General features: G+C 51.4%; 2 long non-coding RNA genes across 2 annotated transcripts; one reads left to right on the top strand and one right to left on the bottom strand.

Moving 5' to 3' along the window:
• Nucleotides 1-1,807: 1,807 nt before the first annotated feature.
• LOC144286438 (uncharacterized) lies at nt 1,808-6,643 on the top strand. The gene is made up of 3 exons (XR_013354499.1): nt 1,808-2,844; nt 4,375-4,481; nt 5,988-6,643. It is a non-coding gene; the product is annotated as an uncharacterized LOC144286438 (long non-coding RNA).
• Nucleotides 6,644-6,922: 279 nt separating this feature from the next.
• LOC144285325 (uncharacterized) lies at nt 6,923-20,731 on the bottom strand. The gene is made up of 2 exons (XR_013353630.1): nt 20,605-20,731; nt 6,923-9,867 (listed from the first exon to the last, which is right to left on the bottom strand). It is a non-coding gene; the product is annotated as an uncharacterized LOC144285325 (long non-coding RNA).
• Nucleotides 20,732-25,306: the final 4,575 nt, after the last annotated feature.

Genomic DNA, 25,306 nt, shown 5'->3' with positions numbered 1-25,306 from the left:
CCGAGAGGTCCACAGCATAATTAAGGAGGAGGTGGTCCTGTCCCCCCCCCCCCAACGCACTGCCACTCCACCCCGCAGGCCTCGTTTCCTCTCCTCCGTCCCCTTGACACAAGATGTTTATTAAACAGCAGTGCAGCGGCAATCCACCGGAGATGAAGTAAAAGAGATGGGAGAGAAGTTGAGGGGGAGGTTTATAGGGCGTTATCAGCTTTGGAGGGCTCTCTGTGACTATGTTGGGAGGTTTACAGGCCTGGGAGCTTCTACTGACCCCTCCGTAGCTGAGAGAGAAGAGAGGGGAATAAAAGGGGGTGAGTGTCCAACGATCCTAAAATTTAGCTGTCCTAAAATTAGAACCTACATGAGGTTAAAGGTATTCATTAGGCTCTGGAAAGTTGAGCCTCTGAAAGAGTTTAATACAACTAGCCAAAGCTCCTTTAAATTCCCAGGGCCTCTCTCTGGCCCTGGTCAGAGGGAAGTATGGGGTGTGTGTGTGGGGGGGGGGCAGTTAGGGCATATCCATTATTCCTATCCTTCCCAGCTAATGCCCAGGCCCTTAAAATTGCCTGTTGGGGGGAAGTTGAATGTGAGAAAGGGTTAAGGGAACTTCCCTAAGGTGTCAGCAGAGCAGAAGCATGGGAGGGGTCCCAGGGATATCTCCCCTTACACCCAGTGAAGAAGGGGACCAGTGAGTTTTCGCCTCTTCTGGATGGTTCCTCTCGGCGGGCATTGCGGTCCTGATAGATTTCCAAATATGCGTATTGGGTACCAGGGTAGATAGAGAGCCTGCGGGTCAGTCTCTCCACCACCGCTCGCCTTCTCTCCTGTGAACTCTCTGGCTGGAGCTTTCAGATAGCCCGTTTTATTGGTATCTACTCTGCGGCTCTGCGCTGGGACTCCCCTGGGGCCCCGGCTGGCTTCCTGGCTCATCTCCCAGCCGCTGCTCCTCCAGCTTGTGCCCTGGGTACAGTGGCTTCTTGTGGTGCAGGCGCACAGGGAGGCGCAGCCCCTGGCCAGCCCCGATTCTCCTCCGGTTGGGTTTAGGAGCAGGCTGGGGCGGGTTTTCTTAGCATCGCCGGGCCTGGGCCCTTAACCGATAGGCTGTCCCCAGCCCTGTCCTTTCAACAAAAGCGGGGCCATTCTAATGTGAGGTTTTATCTTTTTGGCCACATACCCCTCTGCCGTGCAGAAGGCTGTGGATCACCTCCGCGAGCGCACACACACAGACACACTCCCGCCCGCTTTTCTTTTCCAAATGAAGCCATCTCGTGTCATTACGTGTGAAATACGAGGGTGAAGCGCCATATTTCTTCACATTATGGCGATTTCAAAATGATTTTTTAAAGATCAATGCCGGCGCCCAGCCGGCCCCCTCCTTTCCCACCCCAGCTCTCCGAGGGCGACAGCCCAGCAGATCCGGAAACAAACAGCGTGAAGCTCTGCTTTTTCCATGGGACCCAAGTGGGAAAACAAAAATCAGATGCAAATTCTTCTAAGTAGCGGCTGGACGCTTGGAAAAGTCAAGGGAGCTCTCCGGACTCAACAGCGAGAAAGCTGCGCGCAGAGTGAATGAATCACAGTTAAGGCAAAGCACCTGTTCTCGATTTGCCAGACGTATGGAGTCTGCTGTTGGCTTTACCTGTAATAAATACATTCTTCAAAGAAAAAAAAAAAACCTCTCTCCTGCCATAAATAATGGTGTTATGAAGCATGGCGGACTGAGTATATGACTTTCTCTAGTATATAAATTAGGGCCCAAAAGGCCATGTGGACTGTGGGCAGGGCCTTTTTTTTATTTATAGAAAAGTCACAGCGCTGGGCTGTTCTTAAGACCCAAGCTGTGCAGGCGCTGGGCTCTGACTAGCCCTTCTGCTTCCCATTCCCCGCCCAGACGTTGCTGCTGCCTCTCTCTGCAATACGAGAGAGAAGTCGAGAGGGGCCCTTAGTTTAGGGAAGAAGTTAGGGGAAGAATACCTGGCCTCATGACTTGTGCCCTACAAGGGTAGAGAGTCCCAGCAGATAAGGTCTAAGGTTGTGAGCTACTGTCTGTATGGGGACTTGCTCCTCAGCCCTGGTGGCTCCTAGGTGCTGGGTAAGGAGGAGACCCAGGCCTCTTTTCTGAGACCAGAGCTTAGCCTTTGCTCCTAAAACTGGAGGGTGGGGACAGTTTCAAAATGACAGGTTTTGAGGTCTCAGCCCACTCAGGAGAGGCAACCCTGGAGGGAAGAGAATGAACATGCGTGCCCAAGCCCTGGACTCTGTACCCTGCACCCTAGCTCTCCTCCCTCCAGGTGGGGATGCGGATACATCAAGCAATGGTCCCACCCCAGCCAGGCTTTCTAGAAAACACTGCAGTCCCAAATTGGAGCTCAACTCCAGCTCAGGGGAAGGGTTAAAGGGTCAGCTGGGAAGAAGCCCCTTGTTTGGGTGCTCTGAGTCTGTGGACACCCTCAAAACCTTGTTTCCTCTCCCAAACAATGGTACCCACTGTGAAGGAAGGAGGCAAACAGGATTGCCGCCCTGGAGTCCAGCTTCTAAAGATGCTTAATAGAGAGGTTGCTTGAGTGTGGGGTGGGGGGGTGTCACTTTGTCCTGAGAGCAAACTGCTCCCCACCCCACCCCTAATCCTAAAGAGAAAGAAGGAAAACCTTGCCTTCCCTCGCAGGCTCCAGCCATTCCCAGCACCGGAGCCGCGCCTGAACACAGCTAAGGCCAGTAACTGGTGGCTCGGAGAAGGGCAGGCAGGGGAAAGCTGCAACCTTTGGCCACACTGGGGCCCAGAGCAGCCAGAAGCGAGGCCGAAGTGGGGAGAACAGAGGCCGACCCTGGCCAGGACCAGCCCAGCCGGTGAGTGCCTGTGCTTTAGGGGCAGCTTTTGGAGAGATTCTTGTCAATGAGAAGAGAGAGAAAATCTAAACAGAGGGAAGGAAAAGAAAGAGAAGGAAAAACAAAAGGAAAAACAATAAATGGGAAAGGGGGAAAAGTTTGTTTTTAATAGATAAGCTAAACTGAAATTTATGCATGCTGTATTTGAATTTATGTGTGTATCCTGTAGGTATATTTCAAATTGATATTTATTTATGGGGACCCAGAGTGGCTGTGCTCTATGCAGTGTATAGACTATGTAATAAATAAATATGCCCAACTTATAATACTGGATGTGCTTGGGCGTTCACATAGAAGATCCGATGATGCGTATGTGGATGCGTGTAAAACCCCTGTGAATGATGTGGGTTTGCAATTCTGTTCATATAAGAAGATCTATCACCCAGAAGCTTGTGCATACATTTTTATAACCATCACACACTTATGGAAAAGGCAAAAACTTGAGTATTTGTGTACTTGAATTTTGGCTATAAAACAGTAGCTGATTAGAAAGCTTTGCTTGAAAATCTCCTGTTGACTTGATATTCAAGCAAAATATATACCGCATCCTCCAACAAATGCATGTGACTTACATCTGAATTCTTTTACAACTTTCTCCTGAAATATTTCTCTGGAAGGTGAAGGAAATGCCTTGAATTGGCCCAGGAGAGGTCATGAAATTTTGTGACTTTTTTGTCTGACTATGACACCCTTTACTGCATATCTCATCCCAAACTGCAGGGACAGCGTGCGTTGTGTGATCCTTGTTTCATGGTAGTGATGGGCATAAGAATGAAGGGCACCCTTGCTTGTGCACAAGTGTGTCCCTCACAAGTGTGAATCTGGCCAGTGGGCAAAGATGAGTTGAATGTGAAAGCCCTCAGGTAACTGTGGGGGTCATACCAAAGCATTGCGGTCTCCAACGAAATCAGAAAGGTCCCCAAGTCTATGTCCCCAGCCAGCCAGAGATATTTCTTCTGACCCAGAACCAGAATCCAGACCCACTCTGGGAAAGATAGAGGTGTGGGGATCTTGCTTCAGGGGGAGCGAAGAAATCAAGGTCCCCATAACCTTCAGTTTTCATCCAAAACTGCCTCTAAAATGGATCACATCGAATGTACACACATGGGTTCAAACCCCAGTGCTTCTAAACCCTCCAAGTGGGGATTTTAATTGGAAAGTAACGAAATCTTCTGCAAAATCTCCCTCCCAGGATGTCAGAGGTGAAAGGCAGAACGGAGAGGTCAGCGGCCCAAGCAGACCTCGGGAATCTTCTTACCAACTCTCAGCCATCAGGGATTTGGAAGGCCGTGGGGGTGGCTGGCTCTTTGGGAGGGGGCATCCAGGAGGCCAAACGGGGTGGGCGGCAGGCGGGGCGGAAAGGAGCTGAGCAGGTAGGAGGTTATTACGGAATTGCTTCCATAAAACCTGTGGCTGTTGTAAAACTCTCTTCTTTCCAAAGACTTTATTTCCTCTTTTCTCTCTAACATCCCCCTTTTTTTCTTTTTACAGCACAGTTCCTGGGAGGGGGTGGCCAAGAGACGCCAGGGATGGAAGACAGTCAGGCTCCAGGCTCCGAGTGGTTGGGCAGGTTTGTGAGAGGCCCAGAGAGAAGAAAGGTAAGGCAGTAAGACACTCCAGGCCACCTCCACCCAGGCTGGAGGACAAGAAAATGTCAAGGAACAGCATTGTTGGCCTTTGCTCACCAGGATGGTGGATTGAAGGCTGCATTTCTTCCAGGGCTGGGGGTGGGTCTCCTAAGGGCCCTTCCACTCCTAGCAGATGCCCCTTGTTCAAAGACCACCACCACCCCCACCCTCACCCTCCATGTCAGCTTGGCGCCTGAGCCCCATCCGGTTGGCCTCTTTCCCGGCCCCTTTGCACACTTCCTCTGCCTCAAGCAGGGGGGAAAGTTTGGGAACAAAAGTTAGCTTATGCTTTGGACCGGCCCCCTCCTTCCGCCAGCATTTCTAGTTATTCCTTTCCTGGGCAGAGAGCCAGCAGCCTGAAATGGGTTGGGGTCAAAGAGGGTATCACAGCTTTGCCCCTGCCCCACCCCCCTACTCGGCCTCCTGGCAGTCCATAAGTCTAGAACGAATTGCTTAACAGCCTGGGCTCCCCTTTAGCCAGCAAGTCAGGCCCCTGTCCCAGTGGATGAGGTTAACCTGCAGCCCAGCCCAGGAGTCTATGGGGAAGCCTTGGCCACTTTGTGGGGAAGGAGCTGAGGGCTTGGGAAAGGTAGGACGTTTTTCTGCCTCACCTCTGCCCCACTAGGGGGCTCTAGGAAGGCCCCTGTAGGCCCCCAGGCTGAGGCTACTTTGGATCCTGTTATTTCCCTTTTAGAATAGGACATACTGAGCCCTCTTCAAGGACCTGAAGCTTCCTGTTGAAGTGGAGTCCTGTTCCCCCTCCAAGGGTTACAAGGACCTCAAGGACTCCCCTGTGTATCTCTTGAAATCAAGCATTTGCCAAGTTGGAGAGACCTACTTGGGAAAACCTAAATGTAGGCAGGAGCCCAAGATCCCAAGGCAGAAAGCCTGAAACCCTAACCAGAGCTGTTGGCTCTATGCAACAGCCCAGCAAGGTGCCTCTGGAGAGTGGAACGCTCCACTTTCCCCCTTTCCCTCCCAACACACACTTAAAAAAAAAAAAAAATACAGAAGCAGAAAGACACCATAGGACTTCCCAGATCTCTTTTCCAGGGGAACATCCTCGCTGCTTCTGGGTGAGGGACCTCAAACCTCTTCACCATTTTGCATGGGTGATGTACTAGACCTGCCTCTGCTTCCCTACCCAGCTCCCCACTCCTCCAGCTAAGCGAGGAGCAGTAACTGCCGTGAGTCGGGTGGTTTAATGTTGTTGTGTTCAGAAATCCAGGCCCAACAACATGAAACTACCTAATTCACTCAGCAGTTCCAGTTCACGCTCCAGGTCAAGGGCTCACTGAGGGCAGGCCCCTGCAGCCATTTTGTGGGCCAAATCGGCTGGCCAGCTAACTTCATTTTCCTCCACAACTTTCCCAACAGAACCCAGTTGCTAGTAAACAACATGTCCAAAGAACTGGAGGCAGGCCTCTGGAGCCAGTCCTGGCAGCTCAGATTCCAGTGACTTTTGCTCTCTTCCAGGAGCCCTCGTGGATGGGGACCCCAGGCCTGGGCAGGGTCTCACGGATACACCTGCCTGGTCACCGCCTCTCCACCACCGTCTCTGCAGCTGGAGGTCTCCCCGGATAAGATTGCTCACCTTCAGATGGTTATCAAGGTGTGTCTACACTCCCCATCAGGCTAGTGCCTCTATTCTGGGGTCATTCAGGGTAGCTCTGAGAGCCCTGAGCCAAACCCCTGATTTGATACTTGAGTATAGACAGGAGAGTGGAGGTGAGTGCTGAGAACGTGACTGCTGGAGACACAGACAGAAAAGCAGAGTGTGAGAAAGTACCAGAAAGACTAGGGAGCAAACCGAAGAACACGGCAGGCAAGAACAGCGGGTTGACCTAAACAGTCGCTGTGTAGTTGCCCTGCCAGAAACGTCCTGGGGTGGGGTGGGGTGGGGGCACTGGCTCCGCAGGGGCTGAGCCGTCCCAGATAGGACCATCCATTCCGAATTCGCAAACGAAGCCGAGAGGCTGAGGACTCAGATGGGGACAGAGAACAAGTTTGCATCCTCCTTCCTGACCTTCAGCCTGGGCCCTTCGCTCCCCGCCCCCACCGACGGATGCCCCTCCTGCCCCCTGCAGACCCCCGCGCCGTCGCAGGTGCCCACGCACACAGCCCGCAGCGGGCGGGGGGCCCCGCGGGCCGGGGCGGCGGACTCACCTGCGCGGCGGCAGCGGCGCGGGGCGGGAGCGGCCGTCGGAAGGTGCGGCAGGTGCGGGCGGTGCGGAGCCAGCGGCCTGTCGCCATCCGGCCCGGCTCCCTCCCGCCCTGGCCCCGGAGGCGAGGGTCCGAGCGGCCACGTGTCCGGCGGGGGAGTCCGAGGGAGCGAGGGAGTCTGCGGGCCGCCCGCTCCCCCTCCCGGGTATAAATCTTGGGGACCGGAAATACAATAAAACTTCACCGTGTTGATGAACTTCAAATGGTTTACATCCCCTCATGTCCTGAAAAGAAAGACGGCCGGGGGGCGGGTTGAAGGAAAGGGAAACAAATTTACGAGCCGCCGAAGCAGGCGCCCCGGCCCCTTTCTTTCGCCCGAGCGGACTGCGTCCGCGTGGGGAGAAGCCGCCTCGGCCGCCGGCCCCCGGGACGTTGCCTCGGCCGAGCCCGCCGGGGACTCGCCTCCTCGGGGGAGTCGCCCAGCGCGGCGGCCAGGACGGCAGCCACCGTCTAGGCTGACAGTTCTCCGAGCCCCACGCACAGCCCCCTCGGCTCCCGGGGCTCGGGGCTCGTCGCCACCGCGGAGCCAGACGCCCCGTCCTTCCCCGCCGGAGCCGGGGCTCTGCCGGCCACGCCCTGTGGCCTCGGTTCTTTGCATCTTTCCGCCGAAAGCGGGTTTTTTATTTTCTCCTCCTCGGTCTGTAGCTGCCAGACCTCTGCCCTGCCCCACCCGTTTACTGCCAGGTACTTGCTCAAAGGGGAGAGAGGCTCAGAAGGCCTGAAAGGGGCTGAGCGAGGGCAGGGCCTCCCAGAAGAGACACCGAGAGGCCGGTCTTGGCCAGAGTGGAGGTGACGGCCAGCGTCGAGTCGTGTCCAAACTGGCGTCGCCCGAGCTCTGCCACCGGCTCCTGTCCGGCTCCTTCAAAGCCTCCGAGTCAAACAAAAACAACCACTACCTGGCACTTCCACTGCCCTCCCTATAGTTCTTTTCCACTACTGGATCGTTCGTTGTTGTTTTTGTTTTGCTTCTGGTTTTTTGTTTTTTACTAAACTTTGTGGAATCCGGATTTGGAATCGCTGACAGGCCGCGGTGAATCCAGACCACGGAAAATCCCTTTTCACTGCGGGCTCCAGATAAGTGGGTGTGAAGTTGATTTTCTGCTCACTTTGTCTCCTGGAGGGGTCTGCTTAGGCACACTTCTGGGTGGGAGAGCCAAGAATTCGATCATGCCTCACGGTTATTCAGCAAAAAAAATACCAAGGATTCTGGTCTAAGAGTTGTTGGAGGGCTAAGATGAAATCGGGTTCAGTCAGGGCTGGGTCCAGGACTTGGGTCCGGCTGCAGACCTTGGAGGGGGTCTGGTGTACTGACAGCCCCTTCTTCCCAGATGGACACAGGTGTGGCCCTGTGTGACCTGCTGGCTCCACGCCGGACCCTCATTCCAGAAAAGGCCCCAAAACCACTTCTGGCGACTTCTTTTTAAAGTGATAAAAAAAGACGGGAGCACCTGGTTGGCTCATTCCACAGAGTATGCAACTCCTTATCTCGGGGTTGTGAGTTTGAGCCCCACGTTGGGCATAGGGATTACTTGAAAAGAAAGAAAGAAGAAAGAAAGAAAGAAAGAAAGAAAGAAAGAAAGAAAGAAAGAAAGAAAGAAAGAAAGAAAGAAAATTTAAAAAAATAAAGTTATAAAAAATGGCATGGGTAGGGAAAATACTATGGTCTACAGTTTGAAAATTTTTTGAAAGGCAGCCCCACTCTATCCCTGCCAGTCCGTGTTGGGAGTAGTGCTCTCTGGGTCCTTCCTTGCCCCAGGAGGAGGAAGGGGGGAGCTTATTAACAGCTGGAAGACAGGAAGTAGCTTGTTTCCATCCCAATATTCATATTCCAGGATATGCATGAGGAGGCACCTCCAGCTCCCTCCTTATTATGTGCCCAAACTCCCTCATTTCACTCTTTATCATGCTCTATTTTTATTAAAAAATACTGTGATGGCAGCTACTAGCAGTCACCCCTCCTCTGAGGATTTGCCTCTGAGAGCTGTTAGGTTGGGAGGCCAGTAGTTTCCACACCATTCAAGACTGTTATTACCCACCCTCTGCCCCACTCTAGAGGCCTGCAATGGGGGCAGGTCTGTTTGCCGGCTCCCTGCCCATTGCTGACCTGGGTCTCATGATTCCCCGGGGCCGAGGAAAGGGGATTGAACCATTTTAGAGTCTTGGATGCTAGAAAATCTGAAGAGGCCACGGCCACAGAACAGATGGATCTGTGCACATGCAAGACGTGCATATACTTTTCAAGGGTTTTGTAGCTTCTCCCTACCCCGATCCCTAGCCATGGATCTGCATTTAAAAAACAACTCTCTGCATGAGGCTGAACTGCACCCTCAAATACATTCCCATAGATGCCAGCCAGCCTTCTTATTCCGGGGTGGCCTGGCCCCAAATGAGTCAACTTTCAATGCCCAGCACAGACACCCACCAACAGAGGCGCTAGTGCCAACAGGCACCCTCCTGAATGCCACTCAGACACTAGTTGAACTGATGGTCACTCAGTGAATAAAGGCCATTTAGGCAATGTTTCTTTTCACCTTAAGATGTTTTCTGAATACTCTCCCCAAAGCTGGCGATCTCCAAATTATTCAGAAAGTGTAGGTGAGCATGCTGTAAGATTTAGGGGCAACTTTTCCCTACTTTGTCCCTCCTTGAAGATAAAGCGGAGTTCTAGCATAATTGAAGGGGACTGGCCACTGAATGGTGAGAGGAGGCAGTAGAGACTCAGATGCAGAACCCAGGATTCTCAAAGACACCCAAATGGAGACCCCCCCCCCAACACACACACACTTCCATTTAGTTGGAGTCACAAGGAGAATAAATATGTCTGGGCCTTCTTCTTCCGTTTCCTTTCCTACGGTTCCTTATGCGGGAGGGGTGGATTTCAGAGCAGTCTGAGGTGCCGGAAGCCGCATCCCTGAGACCCAGGCTGGATTTTTCTGACCCGGATTTCTGGTCGCCACGGGGAAGCCGCTCTGCTGTCGCTGGCGGGGGAGCCGAGGCCGCGGCCGACCTCTAGGCGGCGCCCTGGCGTTGAGTCCTCGCGCTGCTCTGGGTCCCGCGGTGGTGATTCGGCGGCTTCGCAGACGCGCTGGGCTTGGCCACCAGCTGGCCGCCGGCGCGTCGCCTTTGGCGCCCTCTGCCAAGCAAGAGAAACACGAGGAAACCGGTGAGGGCTGGGGAAGGAATCGGCAGCTCCTCCTGGCTCCCTCCGCTCCCCACCCCCTACCCTCACTCATTCCGGGCTCGGGGGGAGCCTTCCATAGCCCCAGCGCCTGTGATCTCGCCAGAGGCCTGCTCAAGGGCAGCGCCTGAATCCTTAGCCCCCACCCGCCCATAATGCAGACGAAGACACTGAGACCTGAAGTGGTTAGCCCAAGATCACAGCAGCTATTAAAATGGTGAGGCAGAGCCGGAGGACACGTCCTCTACTCTGAGAACCGAATGTTCTCACGTTAGCACCACCCCAGCAAAAAATGTATTCCTCGTAGGCAAAATTCATTTCCAGAAAGGCAGACTTTGGGGGTTGTCTGTTTGGAAGTTTGAGGTTTTCTGGATTTAAGATTTGGAGGAGCACATAAGGGAATTGGAAGCAGATGCAGGACCATCTACATACAGGACTGGGAGCCAAGACCCTCCCTTCCAGGACATGGCCAGCTCAGTGTTCATAACCTCCCTAGAAGTGCCTGATGGAGGGCAAGTGCCTTAGTCCTTCAAGGTATGGATGAAAATCGACCTACTGGATGGGGTATTGTGAGGTTTGAATACTTTGTAAGAGGCTCTGATGACTAAGAGAAGGTGCAGAATAGACAACTGGCCCATAAACCCAAAGGAGGCAGGCCTTTGGGGCAGACAGTAACGTCACTCTCCTTGGTTCAAATGGCCAGTCGAATTATAGGAAAGGAGGCCAAAGTACAGGTGGGAAAAAGAAGCCTTACTCGGGGACCCAGTCCCTATGAGTCTAAGCTCAGAGACGCCCAGAACCTGAGAAGCACAGGGTAGGAAAAACTGGGGTCCCTCTACTTCTGCCAAGGCAGAGATGCCATTTTATACTGTGAGGCCTTCTTGAACACATCTCTCCAAAGTTCCTCTTAGGACAGTGGTCCCCGAGAACCCCCTGCGGGGAAGGAAGGGAAGAAGAGGAGCCAGGGGGCCCCCAGGGCCCAGGGCAGCAAAGGGCACGCGCCCACCACGGGGCAGACTAGGGGCGCAGCGCCGCCCAAGGCTCAGGTCCTCCGCCCGCCCCGGGAGACGCGCCTTCCCCTCCGGGCAGGGGTTCTCTGGACGCCTAATTACTGAGAGCACATCTGGAGCAGCTGCGCCCTAGCAAGCCTCGGGCACATTATTCCTCGCCAAACTCTATTTTCATTCCCGAGGCTGAATCATAAAAGACTCCAGAGGCAGGATAAATTTGGGTCTGTGTGTGTCAGCAATCTTGTGCGTGTGCGTGCGCGTGCCAGTATGCGAGCGTCCGGGAGGCGTCTGTGCGTCTCACTGTGATTGCCCAATTGATTCGCAAAAGTTAGGGGGAGAAATGGAGCAACATCAGGCGAATTCAACTGCGAACATACTGTCGGCCTCATTATCCGCCCATTTCCAGGGAAAGCATTTGGGGCTGGGAATTAGCCAGTTAATTGCATCACTTCTTTGTTCACTTTAGGGCAGGAGAAACTATCTGCTTTCTGTTAAAACATTCCATATTTCAAAAACTTTAAGATCTTCTCATTGTCAATTTTCTTTATTTCCATCCCCCTTATACCACTTGAACATTCAGATCTGCTGGTATCATATCAACATATCACACACACACACACACACACACACACACAGGCTTTATGCTGGGATAAGGAGACTCAGTTTGTGCATCTGCAAAATCTGGATATCTTAACTCTTAGGGTTGTTGTAAGGATTGATTAATGTACAATGTGTCTAGGATTTAGCACAGTGCCTGGTGAACAGGGAGTATTTAGTAAATAATACCTATTAATAATAAGAGAAAAGGAGGGAACAAGGGAGGGGGGAGGAGGGAAGGGGGGGAGGAGGAAGCCTGCTTTGTTCTCAGAGAGCTAGTCTAGGTTGGAGGGTATGTTCTCAGCCTGTATATGTATAATGTATTCTTTTGACTTAGAGCAATGTCCATAAAAGTGAGGCCCCTTGAACCCCTTGGCCTGTAACTACCTCTTCAATAAGGAGCAGAGAATTGGGGCAATTATCTGGCTCATTTCAGGTTCAAACTCCCTTTAGCCTGAAGTATCTGGATCTGGTGGGGGAAAGGTCTGGGAAGTGGTGGCATATTCTCATTCAGCTTCTCAATGAGCATTTTCCTTTTGCTGGAGTGAGCAAGATCCTGCTTTAGAGAATGGGTGGAAAAAGGGGACCCAGAGAGCTGGAATTAAAGCAGAATATCTGAGAAATACTTTTTAAAAACTAGAGCTTGCTCATTTCCTGGGCATCAGGAAGCTTTGGGGTTCTCCATGCATCAGCCTCAGAGACTCCCCAGACAAATCACAGACCTTTGCCTGGTGGGAACTCTCATTCTGAATTCCACAAACATCTCCTGAGTGTCTACTGTGTGCCTAGCACTGAGCTAAGCTCTGGGGCTCCAGCGGGAGCTGCACCCCCCTAGTTAGCAGTGCTGACTTGCAGCCAGTGAGAGGTCTCTGCTCCCAGAAACTAGTCCAGGGATCCCAGAAGGGGGAAGACCCTGCTGGGTGAGAACTTCTGGCCAATGACAGCACTGCTTTTTCAGGGCCAAAGTTCTGGTGCAGGGGCGGGGCCAGATGGTCTGAGGGCACCCCCCTCCCATTGTCTGTCTGAAAGAGGCCAACTCCACGGTGGGGATGGCCTTGTGGGGGGAGGGGTGGGGCACAGGGAATTGAGAAGGGGTGGAGAGATGGCTTGAGGCTCCTGACCCTCAGTCGGAGGTTCCTGAGAACACCAATTAGCTTTTTTTTTTTTAATTAGTAAAGTAGGGAACAAATGGGCATATATTTCTTCTGCTCTGATTAAAAGCATTTAGGTCAGGTGTTCCCAGCCTGAATTATTCAGTTTAAGTTGTCCCAAGCAGAAAATTGTTTATTTTTCCTTTTTATTTTCAGGCAGGGGTCTGAATACTATTAGCCAGCCATTGGCTTCTTGTTACAGCCCAGAACTGTGGGGGCTGGTAGGTGGTGGTTGTGTCAGCCCAGAGAAAGACAACTAGCAATGGGTTGGAGTCTTTCCTTCCCCAAAAAGCATTTGCTTGAAATATGTAGGCAATTGAGGTCTAACCTGGAGGGGCTGGGTTTTGTGGTGTCTGTGTGTGTTAGGGTGTGTGTGTGTGTGATAAGCTGGATAATTTCCTCTTCCTTTTTTTTTTTAAGATTTTATTTATTTATTCATGAGAGACACACAGAGAGAGGCAGAGACACAGGCAGAGGGAGAAGCAGGCTCCATCCTGGGAGCCTAACGCGGGACTCAATCCCAGGACTCCAGGATCATTCCCTGAGCCAAAGGCAGGCACTCAACCGCTGAGCCACCCAGGCATCCCAATTTCCAGTTCCCTTAATTTGTCTGAATGTAGGTAGTCCTCCTAGAAGAAGGAATTTTGCTCACTTCCCAGACCTCAATGAAATCTGACTTTCTTCAGGGAGTTCCAGCTTGGTCAGGTCACAGGTAGGGAGAAGGCTGGAGAGCTGTTACTAGGCTGCGGATGAAGAGTCTAAAGAAGCCACAACACACAGACTGGGTGAAACTAGAGGTCCTCCAGGTTTGGCAGAGGCTACCTGATGTGCTTGGCTCCTTACTAACAAAATTACAAAAACTTTTAGGAGCAAGTCCTTCCCCTCTCAACCCACAGTTTGGAATCCCCAGCCTCTAACCCTGGCTAAACCCTCAGTCCCACAATGAGTTGGGGTCTCTGAGGAAACTGAATAAGTAGATTAATAAGGAACAAAAAAGAACATTCCACTGCTTGATCCCTATTTGCTTGGCCCTCAGACAGCATTACCTAGGGGGTTGTCACCAGATAGCCTTCCCTTTCCAGATGTTTCAGTACTTATTTTTTTATTTCCTGGGAGGCTGCCCAAGTCCCACTTCTTTCTAGCAGCTGGTCCCACCCTGGACCAGTCCATGATCAGTTTTCCCCAGCAAAGCTCGAGACCCTGTTCAGGGAAAGAGGAAAAACCGATTCCCACTGGGAACCCAGGCCCCGCATGCAGGTAGAGGTGGAGAGAGGGACACTGCTGCTTGGATGTTTTTAAAGACGAAGGTTGACCTGGTAAACACCAAGGTATCAGCTACAGGCAAAAAAGTGAAGACCTGTATTAACTGACCATATTTGGTCTCAGCATTTTCCAGACATCAGCTTCTTTAACCAATCCAAATAGGAGTTCTTAACCTGGGGTCCAAGGGGTCTGAAATCCTCTGAAATTGTGGGATTTGGTGAGTACTACAAAAGTATCCCCCCGCCCTCCGGAAAGAATCAATAGTTTTCATCAGTATTTTAAAGTATCAGTTGAGTGAAGAGTTAAGAACCTTTCACCCACCATTCACATACAAATACCTCAAATGTGACGCAGAGGGAGGCAGTGAAATAGACTTGGGCATCTGACAGGAAAAATTAAAAGAGAAGACGAACAATTATATCATAAGGTCTGGTGAATACTGTCACCTGGCCTGCACCAGAAAAACGGGCACCTGCTCACAGGTACTGGGCGCTCCAGGACAGAGACAGGTGGGCCCACAAACCCATCCTGACCTCGTTGCACCCTTGCCCGCGCAGAGGAGTGAGCAAGGTCTCTGGGGCTCTAATTGAAAATGACATGGAGCTTTTTCTCCACTGGGGCCTGGATCTTCTGCCATTTGTGGCCTTGCCCCGAGTTGGCCCATACGGAAAAGGAACTGAAAGTTTCAGCATCCGTTTTTCCCTCGGAAAGGACTCGCTCGCTGCGGAGATCCACGGATGGATCTCTAGCTCCCTGGATCCCAGCCAGGGCCCAGGGGCCGAGTCTGAGACCCGGGAGCCTAGACGGCCAGCCGGGCCGCTAGCCATGACCTTAAAGTTCTCTTGGCCTCGGGTTGGGCGCGGTAGGGGAGGGAGAGGCCGTCAACAGGTAGACAGAAGCAGACACAAAGAAAGGGGCCGCTGAAAGCAGCTAAAGAGAATGACAAAGAGGGAGCCAGACAGGAGCCGGGAGCCGGAGCGCGGGGGCAGGTGGAGCCGGCAAACCCGCGTGCTGAGAAGGGCCCACGGGGGCCGCGAGGCAGCCAGGCGCGTCTCCTTTACCCATCTTTACCGGGAGGTTAATGACTCCGCCAGCGCCCCCTCGTTCCAAACTGCCCATTGAGGACTCCTTGGTCTCCTTAAGGCTCTCTGGTTAATTAGCCGGTTCGGGAGGATAGAGGTGGACCTGGCGGGGTTTCGCTAGATCGTTAGTTAACTGTGGGGAGGAAGGGCGCATCCAGGAGGAGAAATCCGGGGCCGGGAATGGGGGCAAGTGGTGCAGGCGCCGTAGGCCGGAGGGAGCAAATGAACTCTGGGTGCGCGGGGTGGCCGATCCCAGGACCCACTCGCCCCCGGGGCAGAAGAGCGGCAAGACGCTCCCTCGGAAAGCGCGCCCTGTCGCAGCCTCTGCGGGTCCCCGCGCGCCAAGATCCCGGTTGAGGCGAGGCGCTGGGTCAGCCTGCACAGCCGCGGGTGGCCGGCCGGAGCCCCCACCCGACCCCATCTCCTCGGGAGACCGCAGACGCCGGGAGTCCGCCGGCCCTTGGCGTTGCGGCGTCCGAGGGGGCACCTGTGTGATTGCGACCTCCCTTCGCCCCTTTATTGCCGCTTCCGGACGCCTGGGCGGGTTTGAACGCCTCCTTTCTAATCCCTCCGCCAGGTTCCCGCCTCGGGAGGCCCCGGGCTCGGAGCCGGGCCGTCCCAGGCTTGCAGATCCCACCCCTGCGGCGCCAGACTGCTACTGGGCTGGCGGCGGCGGCTGGGGCGGGCGGCGCGCCGAGTCTCCGCGGCGACTGCGGCCACTGCGTGCGGCCGCCAACCTGCCCGGCGACCTCCCGGTCCTCCTGCCCGCCGCGGGGAGGCCGTCGCGGAGCCGGCCCTGAGACCTTCGCTCCGCGCCCCGCCGGGAGGTGATCCCCAACCGAGCACTGCGGGGTGCGTGCCGTCGGGGACCGCTGCGCTGCTGGCCCAGCGCAAGGGAACCTTGCACGGGACTTGGGGACGTTCCGCACAGCTCCCAGCAATGTTTGGATTTGGGGGACCGAGGGGCGCTGCTGTCACAAATCCCTCGCACGGAGAGGCGACTGTCCGGAACCCCCGGAACCCCCCCCCCCCAAGACCTGGTCCCACGGCAGAGGGCGGTGACGCGGTCTCTCCCGGGAGCTGCAGCAGGAGTCGCGAGGCAGGGACACCTCAGTCTGCAGGAGGAGGAGCCGTGGAGGGAGAAGGTGGCTGCGAGGGGCCTCACTCCGTCCGCTTCACCTCAGAGCCGGGAGGTCCCCGAGGCCTGGGAGCGCAACCGCTGAGCAAGAGGTAAGTAGCGATTTGGCTCCTCTCCCTCTTACACTGTTTTAAAGGACAAAGTCTTTGGGTATTGACTTCTCTCGCCATAAAAGAGTTTGGGGCAATCTGACCGGTGCTGGCGAGTCGGGGGCCTTGGCCGTAGTTTAAGGGGAAAAAAAAATCCGTTGGATAGTGGAGGCTAAGAAGTTTGTGGTTATTTTTCTCATTATGATTAGTTAATATCCAGGTTATTTTGGACTAAATCCTCACTTCCACTCAAGCCAAGATTCAGCCTTGGACAGCTGCCCGGCTGTACTTCAAAGGCAGAGGACTGAAACCGGGCACCTCAGGGAGCCCCCAGATGGGATGTGATGAGGATGGGGCTCTTTGGCCTTAATTATCCCTGCAAGATAAAGGGTGTTATTCCTGCAACTGGGGTTGAGGATGGAGGTAGGGCAAGGATGGAAAGTGGGCTGAGGTAGCCACTCTGGCATCTTCCTGAGGAAGAAGGAGTTGAGATTTGGGCAACTTTTCAGATCCTAGTGGGTTACAGACAGTGGTGGGGAGAAGAGAGCCTCTTGGGGGCTTCTGCAGGTGGAGATCCACCTAGTAAGCAGTGAGGTATCAGCCCAAGGGGAAAAAAAGTGAAAACCTACATTAATGACCATATTTGGTCTCAACATTTTCCAGGCACAGACTCCTCTGATCAATCCAAATAGGAATTCTTAACCTGGCATTCAAGGAGTGTGAAATCCTCTGAAATTGTGGGATTTCATGGCTCTACACAAAGCCCTTAGTCATGTTCTGAGAAGGTCTGGGAGGGGAAGGAGGCAGGGGGAACATAGGAAAAGGTGAGAGGTCACAGACCCTGAAGCCTAGCTCCCTAGAGACTGAGCTCTGAACCTCAAAACCTGAAACCTCAAGCTGACCCTATGTATGTATTACCAAATTGGAGAGTGGAAAGGTGCAAGTCAACCAAGGAGAAAATTTTCTCCGTTGTTTGCAAGATGGGTCTGGATGTCTAAGTAGATTGCAAATCTGGATGTTTTTAGGATTTTTTTTGTTTTGTTTTGTTTTTCCTTTTCAGTTGTTCCTGATTTTTGACTGGGCTCTAGGGCCAGTAGGGCAGCCAGGCAGGAGGAAAGGGACGGGGATCTCCAGCAACCCCCCTCCCCACCACCTCCACCTGGTGAACAACCTAGGGTCTCCTGCCCACCAGGTCAGGGCCAAGCCTACCCTGGCCAAGGCTCATTCGGTGGCAGGCCTGGCCTCGACCCGGTTAGCACTGAGGACTCATTTATTTTTCTGTGAGCCCAGACCTGCCCAAGCTACACACTGCCTCCACACTGCCAGATGTGCCTCCACATCTGGCCACCCAAATAACTAGAGCATTTTCTCTTCTTCCTGTTTTTGAAAACTGCATTAGTCTCACATCCTTAGTTCCTCTTAAGGAAGATGGTGCCATTGGATCTTGGGGTATGGGGGCTGCAGAATCAAACTACGTCTAAGCATTGGACAGCAAGGTCTACAATGACAACTTGGCACCTCCAATCACAGTTCTTGGTGCTGACTGGATGGGTCAAAAATTCTCTCCTTTCTCTCTCCATCCCTTCTCCCCAAGCCCAGAAGAGTCATGGATTTTCTGTCTTTCTGTGTTTGGAGAGGAAGAGAAAACAAAACCTAAGAGTCAGAGAGTAAGCAATGAGGGAGGAGAAAGTGAGGGAGATAATTCCAATAGATTAAAAAAATCTACCTCTCTTTCTAAACCAACAGCATCTGAATACTAATATTTGTTTTAATCAGGCCAGGAAGAGGAGTTGGAGACAGAGTGGGCAGGAGACTAAGTTCCCAGCTTAACAGATGCTCCAATCATGAGGTCAGTGGCTTCCAAGGCAGTGAGAAGTCAAAAGTGCCAACCGTCTGCTCAGGATGGTCTGAGTCTCCCAAATTGCAGTGTAGAAGAGTGAGGGGCTCCCCTTAGGGGCCTCTGAGGTCTCCCATAGTGCCTTGCCTGGGGTTAGTAAAGCCTTTCCTTGTGTTTCTTCTGAGGCAGTGTGCACATGTATGTTTGTGTTGGGGTGGTGGTTCTAAACCACGGCAGAGGTAGGGTAATGCACTTCCTGGGGAGTCTATGGTGTTGTGGTTGGGAGTGGAAGGGGGTTTCACCCCTCCTGGACTGGGGTAGTGAGGAGGCCTCGCTGGACTTGAAACCAAGTGCTCTAGACTCTAGGGAAAGGGAGGCGCTGCAGCTCCAAAGAGGATTTGCAGGGAAGATCAGATCAGAAAAAGCCCCAGACTCTCTTCCTTCAAGGGTGAGAGAAATACACTGAGAAATGTGAACTTTCACTCAGGGAACACCTCCATTCCATTATGGGTCATCATGCTTGTACTGTGCTGTATGTTTCCACATTTAGCATACGTGGAATATGTGAAATATACCATGCACTGGTCTAATTTGGAAGAGGGGGTGTATACAGGTGAAAATGTGAATTTCCCACCTGGAACCTTATTATTGAGCACAACTGGGAGCACATAATTTTCTGTCTCTTTTGCATGTTTTTTTTTTTTTTTTTAACCAATCCTCAATCTTTACCGGGTGCTTAAATACTGGGAAAGGCACAGCTGCCCTGATACAGGAATTCCCACTGATTCTTGAGGTTTACTAATTCCTGAGAGACCCCACAATACTGCATACCCCTTTATGTCTACTTCTCTCTGCACGCCTTTTCAACAGCACATAGGTGCCCCTGAACCAGTCCATACAGATTGAGGTCCTTTCCCTCCTTTTGCTCCTTACCATGAACAACCAAATCCTCTACCAAAATGCACAGGCATCATTTTCGGGAGTGTGAGTTTCAAGTAAGATGGCGGCCCAGGCATCCCTGCAGATTTGGATACATGCTTTCCTAGGCAGGAGGCCACCCCAGCCCCAGCACAATCCAGAGGGCAAGGAAACCTGGATTCCCTTGCAGCAGGGAAAAGCCATCAGAAGGAAGAGACTCCTCCTAGCAGTCTCCCTCCATCCCTTGCAGGGGACTCCTAGAGAGAGAGCTGATTCTACCCCCCGGGGGGCCTGGTGCTCCCGTCTGGACCCAGAGTTCCAGGCCAATTTCTAATTTCCACGGAGAAAGAATAGCATTTCCCTTTCCAAGCTACCCCCACCCGCGAGGCCATTCGGGACGCACAGCCCGGTCTCTCTGGCTACATCCGCTTGGAATCTGGAGTTGCAAGGGGGAGACCCGGCGGAGAGGGCCCGAGGCTGCGGAGACGCTCAGCCCGCGGCTGTGGGGAGCCAGGGCTGCGGGGAAGCGACGGGAGGCGAGCCTCGGCCTCTCACACTCCTCGGCTAGGAGCAGGAGTCCAGCGCGAGCGGGGCGGGAGGTCAAGGCTTTGCGCTCTGGTCCCGGGAGGCCCCACCCGGGAGGCTGGGTCCGTCCGGAGCCCAAGGTTAACCGGCGGCCCGGGGTGGCCCGCGCTGGCCTCACAGCGCGGCCGGGGACTGCTGGACCCCAGAGGGGTCTTCTGCGCCTCGCTTTGAGCTGCGTGGTCGCGGCCTCCGGCGGCGAGCGGAGGCCGGGCGGGGAGTGTCTCACCTACCTCTCCGAACCGCGCCGTCCTCCGCGCGTCTTCAGAGGCTGCAGCGACCCGGGCTTTGGGCGCGCCAGAGCTAGGGACCCAGGTGCCGACGCCGGGGCCCAGGGCTCGGCGGCTTCGGGCTGCCGCCCCCCGCCCGTGAGGCCTCTGGGCGCAGAGTCTAGGTCTGGGGCGCCCGGGTGCAAGGAGGCTCGTGCGTCCTCTATCCCCCTGGAGCCGGCGAGGGGGCGACAGGGGCGAGGACAGGGCCGAGGGGGCGCATTGGCGCGGGCGCCACCGTCCTCCGCGCCGCCCGGGCGGGGCCCCCGCCAATCTCACCTGCCCCCTTCCTGGGGCGCCGTCGGATGACCGCGCGGCGGTTCCAAGAGTGGGCCTTGCGCGGCGTGGGGAAAGGCCAAAGCCGCGGAGGAAAGGCGCCGAGATGGCCGGCAGACAGAGAGACTCGTGTGTGTGTGTGTGTGTGTGTGTGTGTGTGTGTGTGTGAGAGAGAGAGAGAGAGAGAGAGAGAGAACGGACAAGAGAGAAGGAGATGCGGGGATCGCTTCCCAGAGAAGCCGTCAAATGCAGACATAGACAAAAGAAGTAGGGGAGAAAGAGTCTGGGGGACAGAAAGAAGCCCCGAGGGTTTCTGAAGCGACAAGTTGTCCTTGGGAGTTGGGAATGTGAGAGGGAGGGGCAAGGCCAGAGGAGTCTAAGAAGAGGAGGGGGCGTGCAGACCCTTGGCTGGAGGCGACCGATCCACGTAGAGGACGCAGAACCCGGGCCCTCCTCCGTCCCCCTCCCCCAGACCCTCACCCTGTTGCAGCCCATCTCCGGCTGGATGCAGCGCAGCGCCAGGCGCTTCCCGCGCTCCCTTCCCGGTGCCCCGCCTATCTGGGGCTCGGTCCCGCCTAGGGGACAGCACCAGGCTGAGGGCTGCCCTACCAACTGTTCCTTTCTTCTGTTCGCTGGGCCTTAAATGAGATTCTCCCCTCATTAGATGATAAGGACAAGTGAGGCCAAAGGGAACGACCTTGGCCAAGGTCAAAGGAAGAACTTGGAAGTTTCACTTTCCATCCCAACCCTTAGGATCTCTTTGCGTCTTTGCCCTTCTGGTTACTAGAATGGCATCCTGAAACCACAGGCTTTTCTCTTTCTCTCCAAGACCAGATAGAGATCCCAACTTACCTGCACTCGTGGAAGGGCCACAAAACAGCCCAGCTGGCTGGTCTCCAGGAGTTATTTGGCCTCAGATCTGAGACCTTCCTCCTCAGCCAGCAAAAGGCTGGGGACCTACTGGTAATCCAGCCCTTTCCTGCAAATGGCTGTCCAGGATGGGGGTGGGGTGTGTCTGAGATCTGAGTTCTAGGCCCGGCTCCCCTGCTCTTACCCTGGAACTTCAGCCCCACCCCCTCTCCAGGTTTTAGTTTCCTCTGAATCTGCAGGAGCAGGCTGGGTGATTGATGCTTTGCCTCTTCATCCTCCTCTGGTTTGCAGGTTCTGGTGAACTTTCACTGTGGAGACCAAAACATATCCGCATGGTGATTTTATTCTGTAGCCATTCTATATTCATTAATCACAAATATGGAAATAATAGTAAAGTTAAATTTTGCTTCCATGACTATTTTTCTATTTTCCTTTTCTGTACTTTCTATTTATTATAGTATGAATGCAGCAAAGGGTGCTGATATTAACTGTATGGCTCAATGTATTTTGCATATGTACACATGTATATAATCACCACTTAGGTCAAGATATTTCCAGCCTGCCAGAAGTCTCCCTTATAATTCCTTCCAATGAAAAAATCTCTTAGTTCATAACCTCCAGAAGTAACCATAACTCTGTCTTCTCTCACCATAGATTAGTTTTGTCTGTCCTTAAAAGATATATAATGTAATAATGTTATGTATTCTTTTGTGTTTGGCTTCATGAGCTCAGGATTATGTGTATGGGAATCGTACGTGTTGCCGTATGCTACAGTAGTTCATTCTATTTATCGCCATACTCCATTTAGTGTCATATTCCCTTGTATGGATATGTCCCAATATATTTATCCATTCTTCTCTTGGTGGATGTTTGGCTTGTTCCCAGTTTGGGGCTGCACTTAGAGACTCAGGATTGGAAATGCTTTGCCATGGGATAGGAATAGTATGCTAGATACTGACAGTTTTCTAAAGTGGTTGACCATTTGACACTCCCACCAGCAATGTATGAGAGAGCTAGTTGCTCACGTACTTTCTAACACCTGGCGTTGTCTATCTTGTTCATTTTAATCATTATGGTGATGTTCCAACGTGTGTGTGGGTGTGTTTAAAAAATTGTGATTAAAACAAAGCTTCCCATCATAACCGTTTAAGGTGGACAGTTCAATAGTTAACTATATTCACATCATTGTATAACAGATCTCTAGAACTTTTTCGTCTGCAAAACTGACTCTATGCCCACTAAGCAACAATTCCTCCTTCTCCCATTTCCTCCAGCCTTTGGCAAGGACATCTACTTTCTGTTTCTATAAGGTTGACTACTTTAGATATCTCCTATAAGTTGACTCATACAATATTTGTCTTGTTATGACTACCTTATTTCACTTAGCATAATATCCTCAAGGTTCATCCATTTTGCAGCATGTGATAAGATTTCCCTATTATTTAAGGCTGAATAATATGCCATTGCTGTGTATACCACATTTTTTTTATTCATTGATCTGTCGATGGACATTGGGTTCCCTTTACCTCTTGACTACTGTAAATAACACTGCAGTGAATATAGTGTGCAAACAGATTTTCAAGATCCTGCTTTCAAATCTTTTTTTTAAAGATCTTTTTACAGTAACTGTACACCTAATGTGGGGCTCAAACTCACAACCCCAAGATCAAGAGTCACATGCTCTACCAACTGAGCCAGCCAGACACCCCAACTGCTTTCAAGTCTTTTGGGTCTATACCCAGATATGGGATTGCTGGGTCATATGGTAATTCTATTTTTAACTTTTGGTGGAACCTGTATACTGTTTTCCACAATGGCTGTGCCATTTTACATTCCTATGGACAGCACATAAGAATTCCAATCTCTCCACATCTCACCAACACCTGTAATTTTTCTGTTTATTTTTAATAGCAGTCATTCTGGTAGGTGTGAGGTGGTATCTCTTTGTAGTTTTAATGTGCATTTCTTTGGAGATGAGTGAAGTTGAGCACTTTTTCATATATTTATTGGCCATTCCTATATCTTCCTCTGTGAATGTTCTCTAAGCCATTCCTATATTCTCCTCTGTGAAAGTCTTCCCCACTTGCATACTCTTTCTCTTGCTAAAATAAATATAAATAAAATCTTTTTTTAAAAAAATAACACCTTTCCCCCTCTTTGTACTAAGTTTGTAAGTTATTTCCATTGCAAACATTTCTCCCAGTTTTCTATCAATTTTGTTTATGGTATGTTTTCCATATGTTTTTAAAATAAGATCAAAGATCTTTATCTTTTTTAAATAGAAATTTGGGGTATCTGGCTTTCTTTTTTTTTTGGCTTTCTTTTTTTCTTTTTTCTTTCTTTCTTTCTTTCTTTCTTTCTTTCTTTCTTTCTTTCTTTCCTTTTTTTTTTTTTTTTGTATCTGGCTTTCTTTAGAAAGTTCTCCTTGACCCAAAGTGTTCATATTGCCACCACAAGTAACTATAAGAAATCTGTCATTTTACAATTTGTAGATTAAAAGTCACACACAGGTTTCACTGGGCTGAAATCAAGGAATTGGAAGGACTGTGTTCCTTTCTGGAGGCTCTAAGGGAGGATCTGTTTCCTTGCTCTTTCTGGTTGTTGGCAGAATGTAAGCCTTCTTACACTGCAGGACCCCTGATCTCTAGCGGCTAATAGAGGGCTGTTCTCAGCATCTAGCGGTCACCCACATTTCTCACTTGTCTCTCCTCCACCTTCAAAGCCAGCAATGGCCTGTCAAGTCCTCCTAGTGCTTCAAATTTCTTTTCATTCTTCTGAGGTCTCATTTCTCTAGTTTGGCCAGGAAAGTTTCTCCAGTTTTAAAGATCCACATGATTAGATTAGTCCCACCCAGATAATCCAGGATAATCTCCCCTTCTCCAGGTCTTTATCTACAAAGCCCTTTTGCTGTATAAGGTAACATACTTACAGATTCCAGGAATTAGGGTAAGGATATCTTTGGTGGGGTGGGTGTGGGGGATTAATCTGTCTACCACGACACCTAAATGTTGTTTTTCCTTATTTTTTTTTTAAAATGTAAGCCTTTAGGGGATCCCTGGGTGGCGCAGCGGTTTAGCGCCTGCCTTTGGCCCAGGGCGTGATCCTGGAGACCCGGGATCGAATCCCACATCGGGCTCCCGGTGCATGGAGCCTGCTTCTCCCTCTGCCTTTGTCTCTGCCTCTCTCTCTCTCTCTCTGTGACTATCATACATAAATAAATAAATATTTTTTAATAAAAAAAATATTTAAAAAAATAAAAAATGTAAGCCTTTAATATACCTGAGATATATATAGTGTGAGAGTGCATGTTTGTTCACAGGCTTGGTCATCTTTCCCTGTGATTATTGGCTCTTCTATAAAGGGCTCATTTAAAACCTTAGCTCATTTTATTTATTTTTTTAAGATTTTATTTTTATGTACTCTCTACACCCAACATGGGAATCAAACTCACAACCCTGAGATCAAGAGTCATATGCCCCACCGAATGAGCCAGCCAGGTGCCTCAAAACTTTAGCTCATTTTTATCATTGGCCTTTTCATTGTCACTTAATGAGAGCTCTTAATTTTTTGGTAAATACTAATCTTTAACCCTTTAACTGCCAGTCATGGTGAAAATGGCCTTTTGTTTTGTTGAACAAAAATCAACAGTTCTTGACCTCATGAAACTATATTCTGTCAAATAAATTTATTAACCTAGAAGCCAGCATTTAATTTCTAATTCATATAAAGTACTTGAAGAATACAAGGAACTGGGTGCTATGATAGAGAATAATGAAGGAACATAATTTGAAAGTGGTCCAAGGAAGTTGTCTATAAGGATGTGATGCTGAAACTAAGATCTGAAAAATAAGATAAAGAGTTATCTTGGAGAAGCATGGAAAGCAGGAGTGTTTCTGGCAGAGGACAACTATTGAAAGGATCCTGAAGTAGTATATCCAGGCTAATTAGAGAATAATTTTCTGTCATTCTGTAAAACTGTCTTTAGAATAGGTTATTTTGTGCTCGCTTTGGCAGCACATATACTAAAAATAGAATAGGTTATTTTAGTCTGGACTGCAGATACTTAGATTCATAGAACTTTTTTTTTTTTTTATGATAGTCACAAAGAGAGAGAGAGCGAGAGAGAGAGGCAGAGACACAGGCAGAGGGAGAAGCAGGCTCCATGCACCAGGAGCCCGACGTGGGATTCGATCTTGATCCTGGATCTCCAGGATCGCGCCCTGGGCCAAAGGCAGGCGCTAAACCGCTGCGCCACCCAAGGATCCCCATAGAACTTTTTTTTAAAAGATTTTATTTATTGGGGATCCCCAGG

This window comes from Canis aureus, chromosome 16 (genome assembly GCF_053574225.1).
Source record: "Canis aureus isolate CA01 chromosome 16, VMU_Caureus_v.1.0, whole genome shotgun sequence".
Classification (NCBI taxonomy): domain Eukaryota; kingdom Metazoa; phylum Chordata; class Mammalia; order Carnivora; family Canidae; genus Canis; species Canis aureus.
This window is presented reverse-complemented; position numbering and strand designations above follow the sequence as displayed.